The sequence below is a fragment of the Ambystoma mexicanum genome, chromosome 7q, assembly GCF_040938575.1.
Source record: "Ambystoma mexicanum isolate Mex_15411 chromosome 7q, UKY_AmexF1_1, whole genome shotgun sequence".
NCBI classification, from domain to species: domain Eukaryota; kingdom Metazoa; phylum Chordata; class Amphibia; order Caudata; family Ambystomatidae; genus Ambystoma; species Ambystoma mexicanum.
In genome coordinates, this window is record NC_090941.1 from 154,219,511 (window position 1) to 154,244,635 (window position 25,125).

Here is a 25,125-nt window from a genome sequence, read left to right on the forward strand (position 1 = left end):
AAAAAAGACCCCAGCTGAAAAATCCAAAGCACTGAATACTGTAATGTAATAACACCATTGTGAAGATGAAGTCAATCTACACATGTGAAATTGTTGTAGAATACACACATTTTGATGCTTGCATAATGTAAGTGGACACTAAAAGCCTGGGTGCAAGGCTAAAAGCTGGAGCTGGTTAGCACCACACTTGAAGAAGGCAGGGGTGTGGACATGGTGCAATATTATCAATGTGGTGATGCAGTAATACATAAAAAGATAAGTTACTGGGAAACCTCCATTCAGGTACACAAAAATGCTATTAAGAAAGAACCAGAATGTTCAAAAACAAACCTGTCTTAATCATAGATCCTTTCTAGCCACCCAGTTAAGGTGCTGACATTAATGATTGATCAAACATGCACCCTTTTTGTCAGGAAGGCTTTTAGTACACCTATTTCTATTTAAATTGTTCTTTTAAAAAGTATCAGCATATACTTATCCCTGAACAGCCAAGAAACAACATTTTTTTAAAAAAGGTTGGACATGAATGTGCACTTTGAAAAATATTAGTTTGCGTGAGAGAGGCGCCTGCCAATTAGGTAACCTTGCCGAAATTCAAACACATTCTCTCTGCCGTCTTTGTAGAAAACAAAGATCTTTGCAGTAGCACAATTGCAAGATTTAAGAGAGCTGCTTGGGAAACCAGTTCAATAACATGGCAGGTCTCAGTGGGAGCAACACTACATTAGGCAAGAGGATACGGAACATGGCATACAAAGAGGCACGTCACCTTCATGAGAATGTATGGCCCAACATAGGACCGGGCAGAGACGCATAGATGGTTGGCCTAATAAAGACAAGGCAAGGTAATAAAACACTCCTTGATTAAAAAAAAACTACTGCAGGGTAGAAATCACAGAGAATATGAAAGGGAGGGTTTTCCGGTAAGACAGGTAAAAACCACAAGGAAATGCTACACTGGGAGCATAACCCTTTCAAAGGCAGCCAACAACTCCTCTATCCCTTATTGGGCAGCAGAGGAGAGGATAAAGAGGGAGTAAAGTTAAATGCACATGAAAGATGTGTACGTTGAAGAAAGAGGATGAGGAATAGGTATGGCGTTTGTGATATGGTACAGACGAAAAAAGGTAGAATCAAGTTTAAGGTGGGTCACACCTATATTAGAAAGAAAAGCTTAGACCACACAAATGACCCTGACATCACTATTAGTGCAAGAAGAAGCTGTTACAGCCAGGAAAAATACCCAGTCTTAGACATGCATTTTACAGTCTTATACTCCAACCACTAAGCTGCAGTTTTAATAGTGCAATACAAATCTAAGACTAAGACCTCAGTGGCATGATATTTGTTTATGGCATGCATGTAAAGTGGAAGACAATTCTAATTGCGACCCCCAGGGCTGCAGTCCCTCCAGAAGTGAAAGCCAGACCCCCAGCGCCTGGCTCAATTGCAATGCTCCCTCACCAGTGTCCCCGATCCTCACATGAAATGCCACTCGGTGCAGTGCAGAGGCATATCGGTCTCCCAGGAAGTCAAGCGCCAAAGAGCCTGGGTGGAGAGGCAGGTCCACAGCTCCTCCAATGACATCAAGCAACTAAGGCCATGCCACGCCAGATACTTCCTGTTTTCAGAGTCAAAATCCTCACCAGGTTCACCAGCCCCCTCAGCAAGAGGGTCAGGCCCATCGATGAGATGTTCATCTCTGACAGAGGAAGCCACCCTTCAGAATCGTGGCCAAGCCAACTTGGTTGTAAGCTCAAACCCAGATGGTACAGTGAGGAATTGCTCACAGGGGAAGTAAAGAAAATAGCATTTATGGCTTCAGTAACAACCCTCAGTATTCGAACCATGGAACGAAGCCCCCATCTTGAGCAACATCTCTCTAGAAACAACCACATGAGCAATATTGATAAATTAATTAACTTACAAGGGGACATACAAATAAGTGAATAAATGGGGTAGCTATGAGCTGTTTTATTTGGATGTTCTGTTTTATTAATCCTATATATGGGATGGGCTTTCAGTCAGTTTGATTGAGTTGTATGTTTATGTCAAATGGATACATTTGCGGGAAACTCTCCTTTGCTCTTTTATCATACACATATCTATATCCAGAGATGTATTGCCACCAATTTATAAAGATTCTCCAACTCCAGCTGCTGAAAATTGGGTGATAGTGGGTTTCGGGCGGAGTATATCATCCCACACCAGGAGGTTGCATTTAGAGAATAGCGAATATTTTGCTCATGCTCTGACTGGCATGTCCACAATACAGAGAGGGGACTAGGACAGGATGGATGTGCCTAGGAATGGCTGGTTCAATTACCCCAGAATACATATGCACCTCATTCTGGAAGTGCTTTGGGAAAATTAGGTCGCTGGACACAATTATGGGATTTTTCATTTTTTTCTTTCTTTCCTACATTCTGTCAATTCAACTTAACATCTTGCCTGTGATGGGCCGTCTCATTTTTATAATCAAAACTTGTTGGGGTTTTAGGTCTTTTGGAAGAAATTGATATGATTCATTTTTTAAGATGAAATGAGATATTACTAAACAATTGGCAATTTCTTCTTTTTCTGTGTCATTGTCTATGTGTTGGTGGGATATGCTGCCATTCCTAGGTTGGTTTATGTGAATTTTTGTTAGGAAAAAAGTTTCAATGTTCTGTTTTGCTTAACAGGACAAGCTAGAGTTTAGATACAGTTTTATACAATTAGGGTTTCTGATGATTTTTTCAGATTGCTGGAATAAAATCTCAAAAATATGAAGGATATTTATGACTTGCTTTATTATCAAGTAGACCACTACAGTCAGATGGCTTTATCTGTATTGTTGGACCAATAATGTGCATTTAGAATCAGCCCAATTCTAGACACTGAAAGAATATATGGATTAGAACTGCAGCACTCTCCCCGCACAAATAACACCCGTGATGTGGCAGAACTAATATATAATGATGCCCCTTTCCTGGGTATGATTAGGGTGGCCAAGGGTCTGAGGTGTCACCACCCATGGTGTGAGGTGGACCGCTTGACCAAGCCAATCAATCATGTTTCAGAGAACACAATAATAAATACCCTGGTCCCATTAGACTGGAGTGGTCCTGGTAGGTGGGGTTCAGGCCCTAATTAAGGAGGGATTTCAGAAATTAATGGATTTTTTGAGAAGAAGCACATTTGGAGATGGCTGGAGGAGAGGATAGACAGTGAGAGAGGGCAGCGGGTAAGACCTAGAAGAGAGGAGGAGGGTTAGTGTAGAGGTGGAGAGGACAAATGTTTGTGAGGGAGAGGAAGGACTGACGAGTGGCAAGTATGAGATGGAGCATCAAAAGCAAAGAGGAGGGGGGAAGAGGAGTGGTGGAGTTGAAGATTTTTGGAAGAAAGAGGAAGAGCAGAGATAAGTAGCTGGAGGTGATATTCAGGAAGGAGGAGAGGAGAGGCTTTAAATGGAGGTTGAGGGAGAAAGAGTGACATGCCCTGAGAATTTTAAGTTGATACAGGTTGGCAGGACAAACCATTAGTTTGTGAAGTGCAAGCATGGGAAGAGTGGAGGAACAAGCACATGGCGGAGCAGCAAAGAGATTCTGGTGAAACAGGATAGTAAAAACGGTGTCACTAGAAAAGGTTCGCTCAAGTACGAGCATATGGCAAGATGTCAAGGAGCAGAGTGGGTTAGTGGGCCATCGAGTTAGCATCCTCAGATAGGGAGGAGATTAGACACTTAAAATTATTCAGTGATATCAACAAGCACTGTTTAGCTATGACGCTGGTCCCCTGTGGGACCTTGGCACTGTTGTGACATCTAGAAAACCTCAAATGCTTCCTGCCAATCTGGACCAGAGACAGAGGGGAGTGTCCAACTACCAAAACAAGACAGAGATGAAGATGCTAGTAAAGCACAAGATCAAGAAAGAAATGTGGGAGTCCCGAAAATTTGAATGACCTGATAAGAACCCAAATATATATAAAACCTTTGGCATTTTCATTGTCCCAGTGTGTAAATAATACCACCTAATAAACACCCTGTATGAATCTAACTCTGGTGTTGTGCTTTTTATGCAATGTACGTAGCCTTGTATTTGGTAGTAATCTTTTCCATAGAACAGAACTTTCGACTCATTTATACAGCTACCATATCAACCTCATCAGAAGGACGTACTCTACTTGATTAACGATGAGTCGTACCTATGCCCAATTAAGTGGTTATAATAAATATAGTAAGTAGAAATTACCCTCTTCCCACCATCATTTTCTTAAAAATTATATGAATGTTCTCCAAGGGAATATAAGCCACGATTTGCAAAAAAACAAAGGACCTCATTCCAAGTATGGTGGTGCGACATAAAAAGGACAGTAGCAGATTTGCTGCCATGTTTTCTGCCCCACAACAGTCTACATTTCTACATTTGGAGGTGATGTGGAGGAAAAACCTCTACAATTGGCCCAAGGTTTCTTCTCCACATTACCACCAATAAATGGAGTAATCATCACTGGCGTAAATCCTTCCATACCCCAACAGAGCCTTTTGGTACTCTGCAATGGGGAATAATACTGCCACTCTACCATGTTGTTATTTGTCATCTTCTTGGAAGAATATGAAAAAAGTTGTCAGATGTCGATGATTTTGTGACTAAAGTTGCTCAAACAAGTCAAACCCACCACCCTCCAAAATATCCTGTTTCTTAACAGTACTATCTAAAAGGAGGCCTGCCAGCCCCTTATTATACCATAAATATGAAAGAGTGTGGAGTTAGGACTGCAACATAGTATCACATTTCAGACCAAGTCCTGACCTTTTTAACAAACTTTGTTACAGTATATTTGAATTTGGTATCCCTATTATAGTAAAAAAGAGCTTTTTAAATAGAGGTAGTTCAACAGCTGAAAAGAGATCAAGGATGATTTGTGTGCGCCACCTAATTTTACAGTCCAAAACTTAGTTGATTCCCTTCATTTGTGCTTAAAGGTTCGAAAATGTCTTTATTGTTTATATAAGAACGCATTATTTAGGCTGTCTATTTTCTAATAAGAATAGGTAGATGGGCCTGGACTATATACTCAAAAATGTTGGTTGAACTAGCTTCTTTGCCAACTTTACTTGCATAGTTTGAGGATGTGCGGAGAGGACCATCAGCAAAATGTGGCATTGACTCACTAAAACGTCTCAAAATGAAGTTCTCTGGTTTTAACAAGTTGCTTCCACAGTATATCTCCTAGATTAAAGAATTGTTCAGTTGCATTGGCGTTATATTCAGGGATGATAATCACCAGAGTCTGAATTTTAGTTGATCGGAATTTAAGACATATCCTGGGCAGCTCTATGCATTCCAGATGTTTGACAGTCCCATTTAAAGGATAATGGGAGTAAGCAACAATTCCATTTGCATATAAGACTAGCCCTACATTGATAACATTGATACCATCCCCTAATAGAAAGGGGTTATGCCTTCCCCAAACCTAATTAACAAAGCCAGTGGAAATATTTGAAGGAAATGCGCACCTAAGGATAAATGAATAGACCACGAACACATGGCACCTACACAAATACAGCCAGTGTTCCTTGCCCGTGATGTTTTTAATTTGTTCCCTTAAAGGAAAGGTTCTCTTACATGTTTATTTCAGCCAGTTGGAATGAAATACACATCACACCATATATTTATTTATCCAAATTAGTTCTTCAACAATGCTTAACTTACATTTTGAAAGATTAATATCTGCCAACTGCACATGTTCCCATCCACCATCTTCCAATAACGTAATCTACTGAGTGATCACTGAACGGTCAAGTGGTGTGGTGGTAATAAATCATAGCATGACCCATGCAACTGCCTCAGCCTCAAAACGACACTCTAGGTTGATATGTTAGCGGACAATGCAGCTAAACGTCGTGTGCACTGTGAAGGGTCAGGAATGAAACTCAAACACAAGTTAGACATGTTTTTGGCAAAGGCTTTTATTGAAAACAAAAGGGTTGGGAATCGGCCTCATTAGCCCTGCTCTAAAAGGAATTTCCTTACCTAAACCAAAAAGTAAGGATCGGTCTGTGTCAGGATGTCAAAATCAAAACTGTCATTGTGCTCAAAAGTTATATTCTGACCCTCACACTATAAACTAAACTATAAGGTGAAAGGGAAATGTCTTTATCCTTAGGTGATTGCAACAGAGTTTGTAAAGGAAGAATAAACAGCTCCAACACAAAGGTTATTCAAGGGTGAAAAGCCTTGGCTGCAGGGGATGGCACCCTTCCACTGGAATTCTCCTCAAAACAAATGATTATTTGACTAAAAGTTCTTTGTGTCTTTCTTGTTCTACAACAGTGCTGTTATTTACAAAGCTGCTTAGCGTTGTAGTACCACTTCTTTCAAACAGTTCCCTTTGTCTTGTAAAAACAGTTCCATATTTCTTCTTATGACTTGCAACAGCCTTGTATACTGCCCTGCCAGGACTTCTCATTCACTTGTGTTTTCCTGGTATACTCTCTTTCCAGGACTGCTTGCATTCATACTTATCATTGCATGGTATACTCTCCTGCTATCTCTGAGGTCTCTAAAAAGTCAAACTTCCTACTGCACCTCCTCAGAGGTACTCTGCCTTTCCTCTCCTTCCCCCAGAAGCTCATGGTATCCCAAGCTCTGGTTCTCTCTAGGTTGGACTATTGTAACAGCCCCTTTCTAAATCTACCTATCTCTACTCTCCGCCCTCTGCAACTAATCCAGAACAGGACTGCAAGACTTGTCCTTGGCTTCAAGCCCTGGGATCGTATCTCTCCAGATCTGAAATCTCTCCATTGGCTCCCAGTGGATGCAATGATTAAATTCAAAACCCTCTGCTTTGTTCACAAGGCTTTCTGGGGCCTGGGTCCAAAATACCTTCAGCTATCCCTCTGCAAATACCTCCCCTCTCGAGCTCTTTGCTCCTCTACCTCTAACTCCCTCAGGGTCAGTCATTTTTCAAAGAAACGAGCTGGGCGTAGATCTCTGTCTTCAGCTTTGGCCTCCCTCTGGAACAGCCTCCCTGCCACTTTAAAATTTGAGGAGAACCATCTCTAGTTCCGGAAGCACCTCAAGACCTTCCTCTTTTCTTCTGCCTTCGCTCCCCCTCTCACCTGCTGATCTGATCTCTCTTGGCACCGTGCACTTGGCCACCTTCTGTCCTCCGGGCCCAAGTACCTGCTCACCCTGCCAGTCTCCTGCACTGTCTCCGGGCCACCCCTTGCACTGGGGTCTGTATCTGTACCATACAGCCCCCCACTTTTTCTTCCTACACTTATTAGACCTACCCTGTCTGCTGCCTTAAACCTAGCACTTGCAATTTGCTGGCTGCACTACCACCGTTTGTTGCGTTATTTATTTATTTATTTATTTATTATTTATCTGCTCCACACTTTCCACTTCTCCACCCTTCCATGCACTTTTCCCCTCCCCGATCCCATGCACTTGAGCGTTCTCAATGTCACTGGGCCTAGTAAGATCGCTGTTTTGTTCTCCGCTGTTCCCCCTCCCTTACCTTGTTGCGCTCTGAAACACTTGTGTACGAGCGGCTTAGAAATAAAATATCAATATCAATATCAATGCTAGGGCTTCTTGTATTCACACACAATTGTAATTGCCTGGTTTACTCTCCTGGCGGGACTTCTTGTATTTACATGGTGCTACTCTTACTTCGACAGTTGTGCATACCTTTTTTTGTATAGTATATCTTCATGATGTTTTATAAAGTTGAGTTGATTTGTGTGATGTTTATGAAATTAAAAAATGTGATTTATAAATGTTAATTTTGACTGAGTGCCTATTTGTTAAAAGCACTTAGGTGTTGGCTGACTTGGATGATATAAGAGGGAGCAACAGGGTGACGTGGTTTGACCTTTGGTGTTAGGATTGTCCCGAATTTGCATTTAGGAGCCTGGTCATTGCGTCTTTAAATTGGCTCCATGTCTCTAGATGGTGTTTGTATCTTATGGATCTAGCCCTGCAGATAGACTTTCAAATCCAGGAAAGAAAGGCTGAAAGGAGAAAGACCAAGACACCTTTTCAAAAGAATTCCCTTGAGACCTCTGTTAAAACCGATTCTGACCCAACCCCTGACACAGATCCGGAACCCATGCAAATCGGAGCCTTCCGTGGGCCTATTTCCCCTCAAGAAAGGATGAGAAGGATCCACACAGGCCTGTGCATGTATTGTGCCTCGGATAAACATCTTGTTAGAGAATGCCCCCTAGCCCCTCCACAGCGTTCGGGAAACGCCAGCTCCCGATCCTAGATGGAGCGAGGTGTCGGGAGAGAGATGTTTGATCCACATCAATTCGATCCTTGAACTCTCCTGGACAAAATAGTTTGGTGATACTACAGGCCTTCCTCTCGCCCTCCAAAGACAAGACCTATCCCATTCTGGCCTTGGTGGACTGCGGAGCTATGGGAATTTTCATTGATCAAGACTGGGTTGTTAGTCATCATATTCCATACGAGGCACGAAACACCATGCAGCCGGTGGAAGCAATTGACGGAAGACCCCTCTCTTCAGGACCCATAAGCCTGCAGACTAAAGAGATCCAACTTTCCATAAATCATCATCAAGAGCGGATTACATTCGACATCATTAAGTCAGCCCAATACCCCATGGTTTTGGGTATGCCCTGGTTACAAAAGCACAATCTGTATATCAATTGGACAGCAGGATCATTATTCCTGGGCTTAGAGTTCTGTATGTCCCACTGTCTCTCCCTGGACCTTTCCTCGGTAACTCCTAAAGAACCTCCAAGAGACCAAGACACACTGCTCATGGTTTCCAATATCATACAAGTTCCAGTGTCCTATCAGGAGTTTACTGATGTATTTTCTACCGCCATAGTCCAAGCATCACCCCCTCACAGGCCTGAAGACTGTGCCATAGATACAGATCCCTCAGCTGTAATTCCCTTCGGCCGAATGTTCATCCTTTCCGAACCTGAGAAAAAGGCCCTTTGGCAATACCTCGACATCAATCTTGAAAACGGCACCATAAAACCCTCGAAATCTCCAGCGGGTGCTTTGTTGTTCTTTGTTCGCAAGAAAGACACCAAGGAACTCAGACCTTGTCTCGACTATCGAGGCTTAAACCAATGCACCCTCAAAGATCGATACCCACTGCCCCTGATTTTGGATATCCTGGAAGCTGTGAGAGGAGCCGTAATTTTCACAAAGCTGGATCTCCGGGGAGCCTACCATTTAATTCGAATCCGGGAAGGGGACGAATGGAAGACAGCCTTTAGAACACCCTTTGGTCACTTTGAATACCTAGTCATGCCTTTTGGACTAGCCAATGCTCCCGCAGTATTTCTGCGTTTTATGGACAGGGTGTTCTCTGATATGTTGTTCCTCTTCGTCATTGTCTATCTGGATGACATATTGATTTTTTTCCAAAGATCCTCTAAAACATGAAGAACACGTAAAGGCAGTACTACAACGACTTTGTGAAAACAAACTGTTAGCCAAACCTGAAAAATGCTTGTTCCACGTTTCTTCTGTTCACTACTTAGGATTCATCCTTAGCCCAGAAGGAATTGGCATGGACCCTTCGAAGGTAAAGGCCATACTGGCTTGGCCCGCTCCCACTTCTGTGAAACAGGTGCAATCCTTCCTGGGGCTCGCCAACTTCTACCGGAAGTTTATTTCTACCTTTTCCGAGATTGTTCAGCCGATCGTAGCTCTATTGAAGAAGGACACCCCCTTTATCTGGTCTACATCGCAAGATAAAGCATTCCAACGATTGAAGACAGAGTTCACGCAAGCCCCCATCCTGACCCAGCCCGACACCAATCGCCCATTTCTAGTGGAAACGGATGCCTCTAATTACGCCATAGGGGCGGTCTTGAAACAGGAACTTGAGGATGGATTGGAACACCCCATTGCTTACCTTTCACGAACCCTGTCCCCCAGTGAGACTCACTATTCCGTCCTGGAAATGGAACTCTTGGCCATCCGCCAAGCCTTCACTGAATGGCGACACCTACTTCTGGGTGCTAGATATCCAGTCCAGGTCCGCACAGATCATCGGAATCTCCAAATCCTACAGTCTTTGGAGTGCAGGAACAGTCTTCAGGCCTGTTGGGCATACTTCTTTGCCCAATACCAGTTCTAAATCACTCAGGTTCCCGGATCACAAAACATGATTGCTGATGCCTTATCTCGACGTCCAGACTACGCAGCCACTGAGGACAAGGCCTATCCTAAGATGTTTCCCCAAACTATCTTTGTAGCTCAAGCAATCAACCGCCTGGAAGAAATTCGAGCGCAAACCCAGTCCTCTGACCTCTGGAAGGAAATTTCAAGGAAGAATCCATGGAATCGAAGAGTCAAGGAAGAATATCTATTCAAGGACAATGCCCTGGTCATTCCTACGCAGAAATTACAACACAAGGTGATAACCCTTTGCCATGATACCCCTCACTCCGGTCATCGTGGTATAACTAACACCCTCCGTTTTATACAAAGACAGTTTTGGTGGCCTCAAATGAAGACTGACATACAACAGTACGTCAAGGCTTGTACTGTCTGCAGTCAAAACAAACATGATAACAAGAGACCGGCGGGTCTTCTACTGCAAACATCGCTGCCAACACCACCATGGGAGTTTATTGCTACAGACTTCATTGCGGAGTTTCCACCTTCCCGAGGGTACACAACCATCATGGTAACCATAGACTTGTTCACCCATATGGCTCATTTCACACCTTTGTATAAATTACCATCCTCATCAGAACTTGCTGGAATCTCTCTGGAACATATTTTCCGTCTCCATGGACTTCCTTCCAAGATAATATCGGACCGAGGACCTCAATATGTCTCACAATTCCGGAAACATCTCTGTCATATTCTAGGGATCCAATGCGCTCTCTCATCAGGTTATCACCCACAAACCAACGGAGCCACGGAACGTGTAAATCAAACTCTGGAGCAATATCTTCGATGTTTTGCCACCAAGGTTCAGGATGACTGGTCTCTCCTCATACCCATGGCCGAGTTTGCCTACAACAATTCCGACCACTCAGTACTCAAGGTCAGCCCTTTCTATTACAGTCAAGGTTTTCACCCGTCCATTTTACCTTCTGTTCTTCCACATCCCACTCCAGTACCTACTCTCGACTCTTGGATACAGACTCTCATCAACATTCACAAGGAAGCCAAGGAACAATTCAAAGGGGCCCAAACACGCACTAAGCTCTATGCAGATTCCAAGAGAAGACCAGCGCCCTCTTATTCTGTTGGTCTCGAAACTATTACCCCGACATCTACGGCCCAAAAAATTGGCTCCTCAGTACTATGGACCATTTTCCATAAAGGAAATCATCAATCCTGTCTCATTCTGACTCAGGCTACCCGATTCCTGGAAGAAAATACACCCAGTCTTTCACACCTCCCTATTGAAACCTTACTTCCAATCCTCCCGAAAATCCTGCAGACCCAGTCCTGTTGTTGTGACTGATCAGCTAGAATATGAAGTGTCCCGAATATGCGATTGCAGGTATAAACGGGGTCGACTTCAATACCTGGTTGAATGGAAAGGATACCCTCCTAGCGAGAGAACCTGGGAACCAGTTTTTAACTTAAATACCCCTCGGCTACTTAGAAGATTCCATCTCATACACCCGGGCAAACCTGGTGGAACAGGTCTTCGGAGGAGGCATGCTGTCATGAACCATAGAACTTGTCCCGCCGGGGCTTGTATTCCTTGTTACTCCCAACATGGCCGCAACAAGCGACTTGCCTCACACCAGCTTTCACGTCGCACACGGCACGTCCTATAAATTGGCCACGCCCCCGCTGCCCCACACGTCTCAACGCTATCATTAGGTAGAGACTTGACGTGTGTGTGCTGTTTGGCGAATCTTCTATCCAAGATCCTAGTTCCCTTCCTCCTTCCTTCTCCCTTTCCCTCTTTTCGACTCCTGGAATCCCCATTCTTAGCGACCGCTACCTACCTTCCTGGACATCCTGGAACAGCGGTCTTTCCGGAACTCTGAACGCGCTCTGCAGCCGGACGAATCTCGAGCGAGTCTATACAAGACCCGATCCGTCCACAAGAGGAATCCTCCCGCGGAACAGAGCAAGAAGCGATCCCAGGTGAGACGGGGGAGATTTACGACAGACATCTCCCCGGAGGCTGTCTGCTCCCATGAGATCCTCCCTCATATAGCCGCCACATGGTCAGGTAGTGTCTGCCGTCTCCTGGCCACATGGGAGGAGGTTAACACCAGGAGATTAGTGATGACTCCATTGGATTCATCACAGTACATAATGCATTCATGTGTCGCCATGAAAATGCGCAAGACACCACCCTGTTCAATAAATACCAACAAAACCTTTCTCTGATGCCAGTATTATTGTTGTCCATCGCTCAGTGTTTGTTGTATTTATTTCTGAGCTACAAGAATTGTAAATTGTGGTAAACTCCTGCTAACACCACCATCTGTCCACATTGCAACAACTATGTTTTATTTTGAGTTTCTGCTACTGCAAAATGCCCGCCTCCATGGGCTTCTAATTAATACATTATACCTTGTAAATAAGCTATATATCCCAAAATGTCTCTACTGATGTCTTTTTGGCACCATGGGCTAATTGATAAGGTATAATATCATTGTTGTTGAATGATTTTTTAAAATCACTTTGACCCTGTCTGTTCGTTTCTAAATTAAGATTCTCGATTACCTTAACGGCATGTTTTTGACCTTATTGGGAATTACATTGTAGTTTTTAAATGTCATTCTCAATTTTCTTTCTTTCCCAACAGTTTTGTTTTTTCTTCTTCACAGACAAAGGAATGCAGTCAAAGCAGAGCCAGGAAGAAATGGGGGAAAAGGCTGATACAGAGGACAAAGATTCTCCCAGTCCATAACCGAGTAGAGTGGAAGACATTTGCAATTGGTGTAGTTGGCACAGCTTAGAAGAAAATACATATTGCCGCAAACACTCCACCTGCATGGTCTACATATCAAAAGATGAGCCTTCACCACTATGCATGAACCAGCAAACTGACTTCAGGCCAGCATACCTACACGTTCTGTTCTTCGAATGCTGACGGCCCATATACATGATCTTCGTGGCACCATTCGTTCATGTATTCTTAGTAATGAGAATTGTGTCGATCCTTTTTACGAGTTAACCAAATTGAAATTAATTGGAAATTACTGTACCATCCAGATTTCCAACAATCTCAAGTCTTTTATTTCTTTGGTATCAAATCATTCTTATTTTTACGTTACAGTCAACAAATCATTGTTCTTGTGTTATTTTTTCTTCAAGACAAATGACCCAAATTTATGTTCACAAACCAAAAAAAACAACAAATGTCTTTTCTGTCCAATATATTCCTTTTTACACTTTCCACCTAATGTTTATATGGTTTCATATTTGAATTTTAGATTGCTTAATTTGTATGTATTAATTGTCGACTCCTGGGGTTCAGTACATTTTACGTTGTGCTGTTCTAGCATGACATACATTTTTAAAAGAAACGCAGCAAAAATGTACTTTTTATTTTTCTTCTGTCAATAGAAAAATGTCAGTTTTTTCAACAGATGGTACAGGCTTGTGGCATACACAGCCTGTGCATAGTGGATTCACGGAAGACTGGGGGTCAGAGTCTATAGAGTGATAGTGATACCTGTATGAGCCATAAGGGAGGAGTTTCCAAGCGTGACTGGTATTTACAGATGATTCGTCGAAATACAGGGAAATTAAGCTTGAGATAACATTTATTTTAAACACATTTTAAACGTTTTTTACTGAACCAAAATTATCTGTGTTTTTATCAATTATATTTTTGGGTCACACTAAATGTTTAAGAACAATTTTGAAAAATGATCTATTATGTTAATTGCTTTCTTTTTTTTCCTTTGATGCGATTAATGATTTGGTGTTCAATTAACTATGGTCCCAACATTTCACATAAACTCCATTGTGTTACTTGGTACACTGTTATACAATAATTATATTTTCAGTAGTACGCCACCGTATACAAGGAGATGTCAAATTACAAAGCATGACCATAACTACCTTATTTGCGATCCTATTGCTTATGGTCCACTGATTTATTCACATTTTGTTATGAGAACTCCTTTAAGAGTATGTGTCACTCGCAGTCGCGGTCATCACCACGACTGGCGATTTCTTCCTCGTTGGAGTTTGAGAGAACGTAGAGGAGGATTACTTTAGTCCTTTTTCTGTGTTTCGCTCCGCAGCTCCGAACGCGACGCTGCCGGGACCATTTAAATCCCCGCCTCCCGGCAGGTCGTTGCGTTGCAACCCTCCTCTGTTGTTTACTTTTCGACTCTGGGTCCTTCGCTCTTCCTCTACACCTCGCTTTGGAATTTCTCAGGGGATTTTCCCCTTGGATACTTTACTCCGGGGTTCCGGCTTTTCAGAACACCGTACTTGTTTCCCTTTTTTCTTCGCCGCCGTCCCTGGGCGGCACTAGCTGTGCTTTTTTTTTTTTTTTTTTTTTTCTCTCTCTCTCTCTCTCTCTCTCTCTCCCACTTTTTCTCCTGTTCCCTCACCTTGCTCTTTTTGGTCCAGTCAGCGTGAGGGTTCCTTCCGTGCTCCTCCGCAGTGCTTTCCTGGAACATTATCGACCTCCACTGCAGCCTCCTCAGCCGCTGCCTTCTCCGCCTGCGCTTCAGGCCTACTGCTATTGTTGGACTTGGACATTTATTGCCCCCGTCAGTTGTTGGAGATCCTTCGCTTCCTTCTTTTCATCTGGGAACAACTGGCCTTCACCGACAAGTCTTGGCACCTCTTATCAGGGTTTTTTCCCCTTTGCCGGTTTTTCCCTGCATTTTCTGGCTTGGTCCCGGAAAGGAGGTCACTGTGCCGCTGTTCTCACCCAGCGGCCACAGTGGCTTCTCCCCGTGACAAGCCCACGCATCAGAAAAGAGAGAGAGACTACCTGGCACGTCGAGGACTGCAAAGAACCATTGACTCGGAAAGCTCAGGTGAGGAGAACGTGGGTACAGGGGAAACTCAGCCAAGGGTACTTGTCAAGTCACAGATTGCAACGCCAAAGAGTATCACGATGTCAGCTGAGGAACAGGTCCAAGAGCTGTGGAAGGCTTTTCAAGCTATGTCCCAGGAACTACAAGGGGTCAAGACTGAAAACGCTTTGCTTAAACAAATGGTTACGGCTAGGGAACCGACTCCCTCGGAATTGCCACCCATGGCGCTGTCCTCTGGGAAGTTTGATGGCTCCCCCAAGAAGGTGAAGGAGTTTCTTGAAGCAAGCCTGGTACATTTCACATTCAGACCTCGTACCTTTGCTACGGATCAGGCCCGGGTGGGTTTCCTAATATCCAACATGACTGGAAACGCTCTGTCCTGGGCCACCCCATTGGTGACTAGTGGAAACGCCATTTTGCAAGACTATTCGGGATTTCAGAATCTTCTCAAACAGGCCTTTGAACGACCAGAGCTCTCCTTCACAGCCTGCGAAGATCTGTTGGATGTCCGGCAAGGCTCGCTTGACGTTTTATCATATATTTCCTCTTTCAAGACATTAGCAGCCGGAGCAGGATGGCCCGAGACAGCACAGTATGCCATTTTCAGAAGAGGGCTGAAGGAGGAAATGAAAGACGAGCTGGCCAGATCTCCTCGTTCCCCTACTTTCTCAGATCTACTTTCTGCTGCACTTCATATAGAGTATCGCCTTCAAGAGAGAAGAGTTGAACGTCGGAAGCAAAGGATTCCTGGCCATATCACAGACCCCTCTGTACCCGTTCTCCCTAGTCGCTCTACTAACATCGTTACTGAAGAACCCATGCAGATCGGTGCCACCAGGGCGCCCTTGTCCGCAGCGGAAAGACGTCGCAGAAGAGAGAAAGGACTGTGTTTCCCTACTGCGGATCAGATCAACATTTTCTCAGAGACTGTACAGAGCTGTCCAATAAGAGGTCGGGAAACGACTACCCTCGGCGTCAGTAGGGACAAGCGACCGAGGGGCTTTGAGCAATCTTCATCGTCCCTATGTCTCTCTGTCAGTGACCTCTTCTGAAACCAAGGAGGACTCCAGGCTGATGGTCATTCCAGTACAGCTCAACCTCGGAAAACATCAGGTGGAGACACTGGCCCTATTAGACTGTGGCGCGGCAGGAAACTTCGTTGACACCCTGTGGGCAGACAAGGTGGGTCTCCGTAGGATTCCCCGGGCAGAAGGTCAGAAGGTGGAAGGTGTGGAGGGTTCACCTTTGTCCTCAGGTCCCATCACCCATACCACCGAAGATCTCTCCTTGACGATTAACCAACATAAGGAAGTCCTGAGTTTTGATATTATCAGGGCCGCCCATTTCCCCATCATATTGGGCATTACTTGGCTCCGTCGACACAATCCTCTGATCAACTGGACCGAAAATCAAATAAGTTTCAGTTCCCCGTATTGCGCAACCAACTGTTTTTTACTGGAAGGTTGAGCTGATCTGCAGCCAGTCAAGGTGTTTTCCAACAACCATGTTGGTATCCATGCTTTACCCAATTTCTGCTCTGGTTTCTCTGAGGTATTTCAGGAGTGCCTCCATGCCAGACTTCCACCCCATCGGCCAGAGGACTGCACTATCGATCTGGAGCCCAATGCCTTGGTTCCGTTTGGACGGATGTTCGCTCTCACCCAAACCGAGAGACAAGTCCTACGGAGATACTTGGATACCAACATGGAAAATGGTCTCATTCAACCTTCAAAGTCTCCAGCAGGAGCCCCTTTGTTTTTCATTAAAAAGAGAGATTCCACCGATCTTAGACCCTGCATTGACTACAGGGGCCTAAATACAGTGACAGTCCGTGACCGGTATCCTATGCCCCTTATTACGGACATTATTGAGGCGGTGCAAGGTGCTCGAGTATATACCAAACTGGATCTTCGCAACGCATACCATCTGTTGCGGATTGCCAAGGGTGACGAATGGAAAACCGCTTTTCGTACTCCCCTGGGCCTATTTGAGTATAAGGTTATGCCGTTCGGTTTGGTGAACGCCCCAGCAGTGTTTCACAGGTTTATGGACCGGATGTTCTCTGACATGCTTTCTATCTCGGTTATCATCTATTTAGATGATATCTTGGTTTTTTCCCCTAACATGAGAGAACACATCACACAAGTACGACGAGTTTTGGAGCGTCTTAAGGTGAACAATCTACTGGTCAAAGAGGAGAAATGCAGATTCGCTGTACCATCGGTACATTATCTGGGATATGTTCTATCAGAAGGAGGGATAGCCATGGATCCTGACAAGGTACACGTTATTCTTGACTGGCCAGCCCCGACCTCCGTCCGGGAGATCCAGAGGTTCCTGGGTCTTTCGAATTACTACAGGAGATTCATTCCTAACTTTTCGGAGGTGGTATACCCCATCACCCGCCTACTCAAGAAGACGGCCTATCCTTTTTCCTGGTCTACTGAGGCGGAAAAGAGTTTCTGTTATCTAAAAACCCTCTTCTGCTCTGCCCCGATTCTGCAGCATCCCAACCAAACTCTTCCATTTATTCTGGAGACAGACGCCTCTGCCATAGCTGTCGGAGCAGTGTTGCTTCAGTCCTTTAACCAGGTAGAGCATCCTGTCGCCTATCTCTCCAAGACTCTTTCTCCCAGCCAACTCAACTACTCGGTTCTGGAGAAAGAATTGTTAGCAATGAAACTGGCTTGTGAGGAATGGAGGCACCTTCTCATGGGTGCCCGCCATCGGTTCCTCATTTGTACTGATCACAAGAACCTAAAGGCTTTACAGGACATGGAATGTTCAAACTCCAGACAAGCCAGATGGGCCTACCTGTTTTCGCAGTACGACTTCCAGATCACGTACATCCCTGGGTCTTTCAACCGTCTGGCTGACGCTTTGTCTCGCAAGGATTCCCACTTGGAAACGGTAGCTGTCAAGTCTGAGCCAATGTTCCACAGAAATCGGATCCTAGCCATGGTGAGTTCTTTTCTTCAGGAGGTCAAGGCTGCTGTTGCGCAAGAGGCTCCTCATATCTCTTTTTCAGCTGATTCCCCTTTCCAAATCAAGGACGGTTGGGTCTTCTACAAGAAGAGGTGGTATATCCCTGAAGGGTCGTTGCGCCGGAAGATCCTTAAATGGTGTCACGACTCTCGTCTAGGCGGTCACAGAAGCGGAAATGGTACGATGGAACTTATCTCGAGGTCATTCCTTTGGCCCAACATCAGGATAGACGTGTTCAACTACGTAAAGACCTGCCCAACTTGTGCCAGAATCAAATATGCCTCGGGGAAGCCCCTAGGACTTCTCACCCAAGTGGAGATACCGACTCGCCCATGGGGACTCATCTCCACGGACTTCATAGTGGAGCTTCCTGAGTCTGAGTCATGCACATGTATCATGGTTACGGTGGACTCTCTAAGCAAGTTAGCCCATTTTTCTCCTCTTCCTGGACTTCCCTCTGCCACCAAGATGGCAGAGACATTCGCCCGAGATATCTTCAAGCTTCATGGCCTCCCCGACAAGATAATATCCGATCGAGGAAGCCAGTACATTTCCAAATTCTGGACAACTTTGTGTTCTCGTTTGGGAGTGGAAAGGGCCCTTTCCTCTGGGTTTCACCCACAGACGAACGGCCAAACGGAGCGACTCAACGCAACCTTAGAGCAGTACTTGCGATGCTTTATATCCCAGCGTCAAGATAATTGGGTTTCTCTACTCCCTACTGCAGAATTCGTCTACAATAACTCCAGGCACACTGCCACAGGCCTATCCCCTTTTTTTTGTACCTACGGTGTTCACCCGCGTTATCTAATGCCCGAGGTGCCCAGGTTCTCTAACTCTCCGACTGTAGAAGAGGTGCTAAGAAATGTCAAGGAGGCCAGGGACAGTGCATTGCTAAGCTTGAAGGATTGTAGACAGCGGAATAAGACTGAAGCTGACAAACACCGCAGGGAAGCACCTTCATGGAAACCCGGGGACAAGGTGTGGTTGTCTACCAGATTCCTTCCCAGCTGGACGAGACCTTCTAAACTGTCTCCGCGGTTCTTGGGACCTTTCCCCATCCTCTCCAAGGTCAATCCGGTTGCCTACCGTCTAATACTCTCTCCATCTCTCAGACGCATACACCCTGTCTTTCACACCTCTCTTCTTAAGCCCTACTACTCTGATCCACATCGCCGGCCTCTCAACGGAATCTTCCTGTCACTGCTGCCAACCAGGAGGAATACGAAGTTTCTGCCATCCGCGATTCTAGATTTCTTCGTGGCCGGTTGGAATACCTCCTGTCATGGAAGGGCTACCCGGTATTGGAGGATTCCTGGGAGCCTGCTTCTCAAGTCCATGCCCCTCAGGAGGTCACTGTGCCGCTGTTCTCACCCAGCGGCCACAGTGGCTTCTCCCTGTGACAAGCCCACGCATCAGAAAAGAGAGAGAGACTACCTGGCACGTCGAGGACTGCAAAGAACCATTGACTCGGAAAGCTCAGGTGAGGAGAACGTGGGTACAGGGGAAACTCAGCCAAGGGTACTTGTCAAGTCACAGTATGTGACAAACATACACTTGTCAATATATGACTAGGGTGCACTACTTCTATTCCATTCACAAAGGAAATTCTCTTTAATGCCAATATATTGTAATTATTGTTTTCAGGTGCCCTGGGTATGTCTCTCACGACAGAAAAAATGAATACAGGTTTTCATAACCCAGTCACTTACACTGTTCAGTGTAAAATATATCTGTCTAAAAGGGGCCACCATGGACACGTTCGTTAATGCTTGTCAATATAAAAATTCTGAAATCCAAATATCCATTAGTGATCAAGATGAGAAATATATAGCTGAATGCACCAAAAGCACATCACAGAAAAAGTTAATAGAAGTTGCTGATGTACAGATATGAAATCATTTCACAAAGATTTTTTATAGGTAGGGCATGTACATAAATGCCATGATGTCATGTTTTAATTGTAATATAAGTGATACTGTATGCATCCCTGCTTCCACTATATATTGTTTGGCTTCACGTGACTTTTAGAAAAAAGGAAAGAGGTGTTTTTTTGTAGGACTGTTGGAAATGGTGATGTGAAACCTGTTGTGTGGATCAGGACAGGTACTCTGTATCCTTGCTTCTTCTATCATTGGTGTTTTTGCTTTGCAAATTCATCTAATGTTTATCCATAGTGAGGAGCCAAACATTTGACAATGCTATGTGGCATCAAATGTCATGCAGACAATCACATTAAATTAACAATGCTTCAAACATAAGTGAACATGCCTGTCCGCCATGGGCATTTGCTTGCTTGACATCCTTTTCAGACCACCTAATTCTTTATACTGTATGAAGTGCTAATTTATTTCTAAGTGTTTAACGAGGCAGGTGTGCCACTGGTCTTGGAGGAAGTGAAAAAGGGAATATTTTCAAAGTCGATTTACAGCAAAAAGAAATAGAGATGTATGTGCCATTGGCATGATGGCCACCACAGATATGGTGTCTACAACTAGTACTTTGAAGACGGTCAAACCCAATAAACTTATGTTATTGGCAGGGGAGTTGCTAGGTCTGGAAAAGACCTGGGGCTAAGCTGATGTCGGAACTTTTGGGACTGGGGGCTAGCTGGTATTTTGGCTGTAGCTCCTGAGATTCTATCCGGGGCTACAACCAAAAGATCAGGGGCTATAGCCCCCTTAGCTCCCCCCTAGCAACGCCCCTGGTTATTGGTCCAGCTAGCTACTTGAGACTTTTCTCCTAACATCATTTTGAGACCATTGTCAAATTCAAAGGGTAGGCTCGCTTTGGGCTGGTGAGGCATTTGCACCCCTGAGTTTGGAGATTGTGAGAAAGGCCCTCCTTTCACATTCAATGTACAAGTCACTGGAATAAAGGTTTACATGCCCTTGGCCAAATGGCCACCACAGACGAGGTATCTAGAGCTACTACTTTGAAGACGTCTCCCTGAATAAACATGACATTGGTCCTGCTGGCCAATGGAGACATGTCTCCTCACATCATTTTGGCACATTGCCAAATTCAAAGGATAGGCTTATGTAAGCAAACATCTGACAAGGCATGTGCACCACTGGTCTTGAAGGATATGAGAAAGTCCTCCTTTTACAATCAGTGGAATAAAGGTTTATTTTACGATGGGCCACATGACACTGTAGACACAGTATCTACAGCTAGTTTTTTTAAGACGGTCCAACCAATTAAACATATTTCACTGGTCCTGATGCCCACTAGAGTCCTATCCCAGCACATTATGTTGACACCTGCATCAAATTCAAAGGGTAGGCTCACATTAGCAAACATCTAACCAGGAATGTGTGCCACTCATCCTGAATATTATGAGAAAGACACTTCTTTCTCAGCCGATGTACAAGTCAATGGACCAAAGGTTCATATATCATTGGCCAAATGGCAATTGCAGACACAGTGTCAGCAGATAGAACCGTCCCACCAAAAAACATGTAATTCATCCTGTTGACCACTGGAGAAACTTCGCCTCACATCATTTGCACACCATCACCAAATTCAACATAACAGAGGATTTCATTGCATTCCTACAACACCACACAGATATGATTTTTGTCACAAATGTATACATCTTCATAAGACTCTATGAAATGTAATTATAAAGTGTCTGCCACAAGCAAATGGTACACTATATAACCCCATGCTTCTAAGCGTAAAGTGATTTTAATTTCTATAATATTCTGTATGTTGCTGATTGATTAATACTATTCTTCTTTCAATAATAATTTTATTCTGTGTGCGATGCTATGTTTGAAGCTATTCTGTTTCATTATATTATTACATTCTGTTGTAGTCATTGTTAATCTGATTTGTGTATTCATGTACGCCCAGGAAATGTTCTTGGTGTATTGACACCCACCGTTTTTTATCTTTAATAGATTGGAAAACCTGTGTTGTCATTAAACAAAACCACATTCCTTATTGTGTGCTCACAATTGAACATATTGCAACCTAAACATAAGGTCTAAGTAAAAATGTAGATTTGTATATGTTCATTTACAGCGTCAATGATGCACAGGCCAACTGGGACATCTTTATCTTTCACAGCTTCATTGCAAACTACCCAAGATGCAAAGGTATGACACCCTCCATTGTTTTGTGACTTTTGTAGGTATCTTTAAGATAATATTATTGGGGGATACAATGCCATCAATTATTATTTGTTCGTTTTTGGTGTCAACGTTAGTTTTGAAAGTGCCTATCCCTTTTCATTGTCCAATATTGAATTCTTATAAAAAAAAAGTTACAAATTAATTCCTCATATTGCATAAAAAGAAATGTGTTGTCATATCATTTTCATGTGTCTCAGAAACCTATCTAGATCTATGTTTTGCAATGACTGTAAATTGTTTCATTTCTGTATTAAAGCAAGTAACAGTCATTGATGTTGTAAGTCATGATAGTGTGCTGCCTGATTTACATTTATTAGGCAATCTTGTTTCCTCCTATAATCAATATGTAATATAGTCTTGTCCGTCTTCATCATATGTCTGCTCTGTTATCCGTCTCATCGGGCACGGCCCACAGTGTGCAGGTATGCAGTTCTCTTTATGTGGGTTTTAATTTCAGTGTTTATCAGTATCATAGTGCATTTCACCAATGTGCATGTTTGATTGTCTTGACTTTGCATTTAAACAAGCCCTTTCAATACTTAAATGTTGATTAGGATCATCCATATTAATATTTTTGACCCACATGAGGAAAGTATTGCGCTTACATTTATGACAGGACCAGATAACACTGGTGAAGTACAACAGGTACTTGATATATATTTGTTATTGCATTCATCTTGAAAGTTTTAAAAATGGAGCGGTATAATCAAAACTGCCAGTATGCTACATCTGTTTTCAATCCATAATTCTATTGGCATGCACAGAATCAAGCCATTAGACACAACTTTAATTTTTATTTTGTTCACTTCTTGTACTGAAAGAGTATACTGTAATGGGTAGTCTTACCTAAGGATCGAACGACTACGCCCAAAGAGAACAGCTATTTTGCTAGTGTTTGCTTTGTGCATTATACATGGGGCTGGGGGTTTATAGTCTTGTTGAATTCAACAATATCATATGTGAAAGAAACTGCTACCTCTATATTTCTATTGAAATCCATATTGCCGTGACTATTACCCTTATCAATATTATTTCTTTAACTTGTCTTATCTTTGTTGTTTGAAAGGAGTCAACTATAATGCATGAACAATATGACCAAACACAAGGAGAACAGCTACACTTGGTATATTGCATTTTTATTATTCTGGTGGACCTTTTATACATGGATAGACTTTGATGTTATAGTTGTGTGTATGTAAATGTTTATGAATACTGTCAAGCCCTGTTCTTGTATCATTATTCTCCATGTATTTAAAGTGAAGGTTGATTCCTTCCACAGAAGGCTGACAAAGTCTTGGCGAGTATTACTTCCGGACCACATGACCCCACGCACAGAACACAGGTGTGACATTATGATTTGCTTCCTATATTTGTTATTCTTTTTAAGAAATTATGTTCAAATCAATTTAAATGTGTATCAATTGATAACTTGCAGTTGCTTGTGAAAATAAATGGGAACTTGCACATCAAATGAAATTTGAAATGTATTAGTGTCTGCACAATGACAAAGTATTCTGTGTGTCTTATTTTGCATTATTGTCACTGTGCTATATTGTGGCATGACATAGAATCAGGGCCTGGATCAGTTACTGTTTCCCATTGCATCAAAAAACAAGGGCATGTGTATAGGATTCACCAAAATAAACAACTGTTATCCACTGTTTTTTTGGTTCAAGGACTTCCAATATGTCTTCCGAAAGCAAAGATTGCATTGCTATCTTTTGGACGTCTACAGGTAGCACTGACACACCAAGCCTATCATTTGTTTTGTATCTACCTGAATAGAGGCCTATGAATAAGATGAACAGGAAGGAATAACCTACACCATCACTTAGGAATGCTGAAAGTCAAACGAGGTTGACTTGGTAGGAACTGTTGTTGTAGATTTCAAAATGTAGGTTGAATGTTGTCATGATGGATGCCCATGTTCAGTGACTGGAATTTGAGCTGAACATCACTGCAGAGCCACGGGAATTAATGAAGGATCATTGCTACTCCACATCATGTCCTGCCCAACTGCCACTATCTATAGAAGAGGCAATGGCATTTCTTGTGGATACAGTCAATCAACACCATGAAAAGGCTTTGTGCAGTATTCTGAGGATGCTTTCCCTTTTTCACCGATTAAATGACAGCCACCCAGTCATAGACAGCAACCATAGAAGCAACCCTAGAATTAATTGATAATAAAAGACAAGGCCATGACTACAGCGTGTCATGTGTGGAGTAAGTAACCACCACCTTTGAGGCTGCAGACACTCCATTGCCCAAGAAGTGGCTTTTGTGAGAAACCAAATTTATTATATTTAACTACTGCCTTCTTGGCATTTTAAGATGCTGAAATTGAACACATCAACACGGGGCAACAGTTGTGGAAAACCTTTGATACATTTCATAAAAGACAAGTAGTTGGAACAAACCTGAATATTCAAGGATGCTGTGAGGACAAACACTGCAGCTTTTTGTGGTCCGTTCAACCACTGCTTGTCAAAGTTTCATCAGGAAATTTAAAATGTTTTTTGCACTGTTATATAGTGGCTCCACATTTAGAAAAATCTCAAGCTTTGTCAATGTGTTGGACTGGAGTTCCTTTAAATAACTTCTTACTATAAATACCAGCACAGCACAGTCACTTATTATCTGCACTACAGGATGCATGTAATCATGAGCAGGTAGCACTAGGCAATGCACTCGCTGAAAAAAGGCTTTGGCTCGCAGTTGATGGGCAGTGTGGAAATCCTGGATTTTTAGCACGTTTCACCTTCAGGACTTGGACACTAAAAAACAGTAAGCTCTGCGGTGGTCCAGGTGACTGAATGCACACCCTCTGTTGCCATGGAGAAGCAAGGTTTTATGCAAGCCAGTGAACTTCTTCAATCCAGAGTATTGCAAATCAAAGTAATAGCCACGGTCAGATATGTGGGCATGGCCAAAGTAATGGGAGAGAGGTTCCCACAGGTAGACATCAATTTGATGTAAGGCAATTGTCAAAGTCTGTTGCCAAGAAAATCCATGTTGCAGGGACCCAAA

At 43.4% G+C, this 25,125-nt stretch overlaps 1 protein-coding gene across 3 annotated transcripts in view; it reads right to left on the reverse strand.

Annotated features, from left to right (window-relative positions):
• The window catches only part of LANCL3 (LanC like family member 3), a 398,209-nt gene that overhangs the window by 22,835 nt on the left and 350,249 nt on the right, over positions 1 to 25,125 (reverse strand). The window lies entirely within an intron of this gene.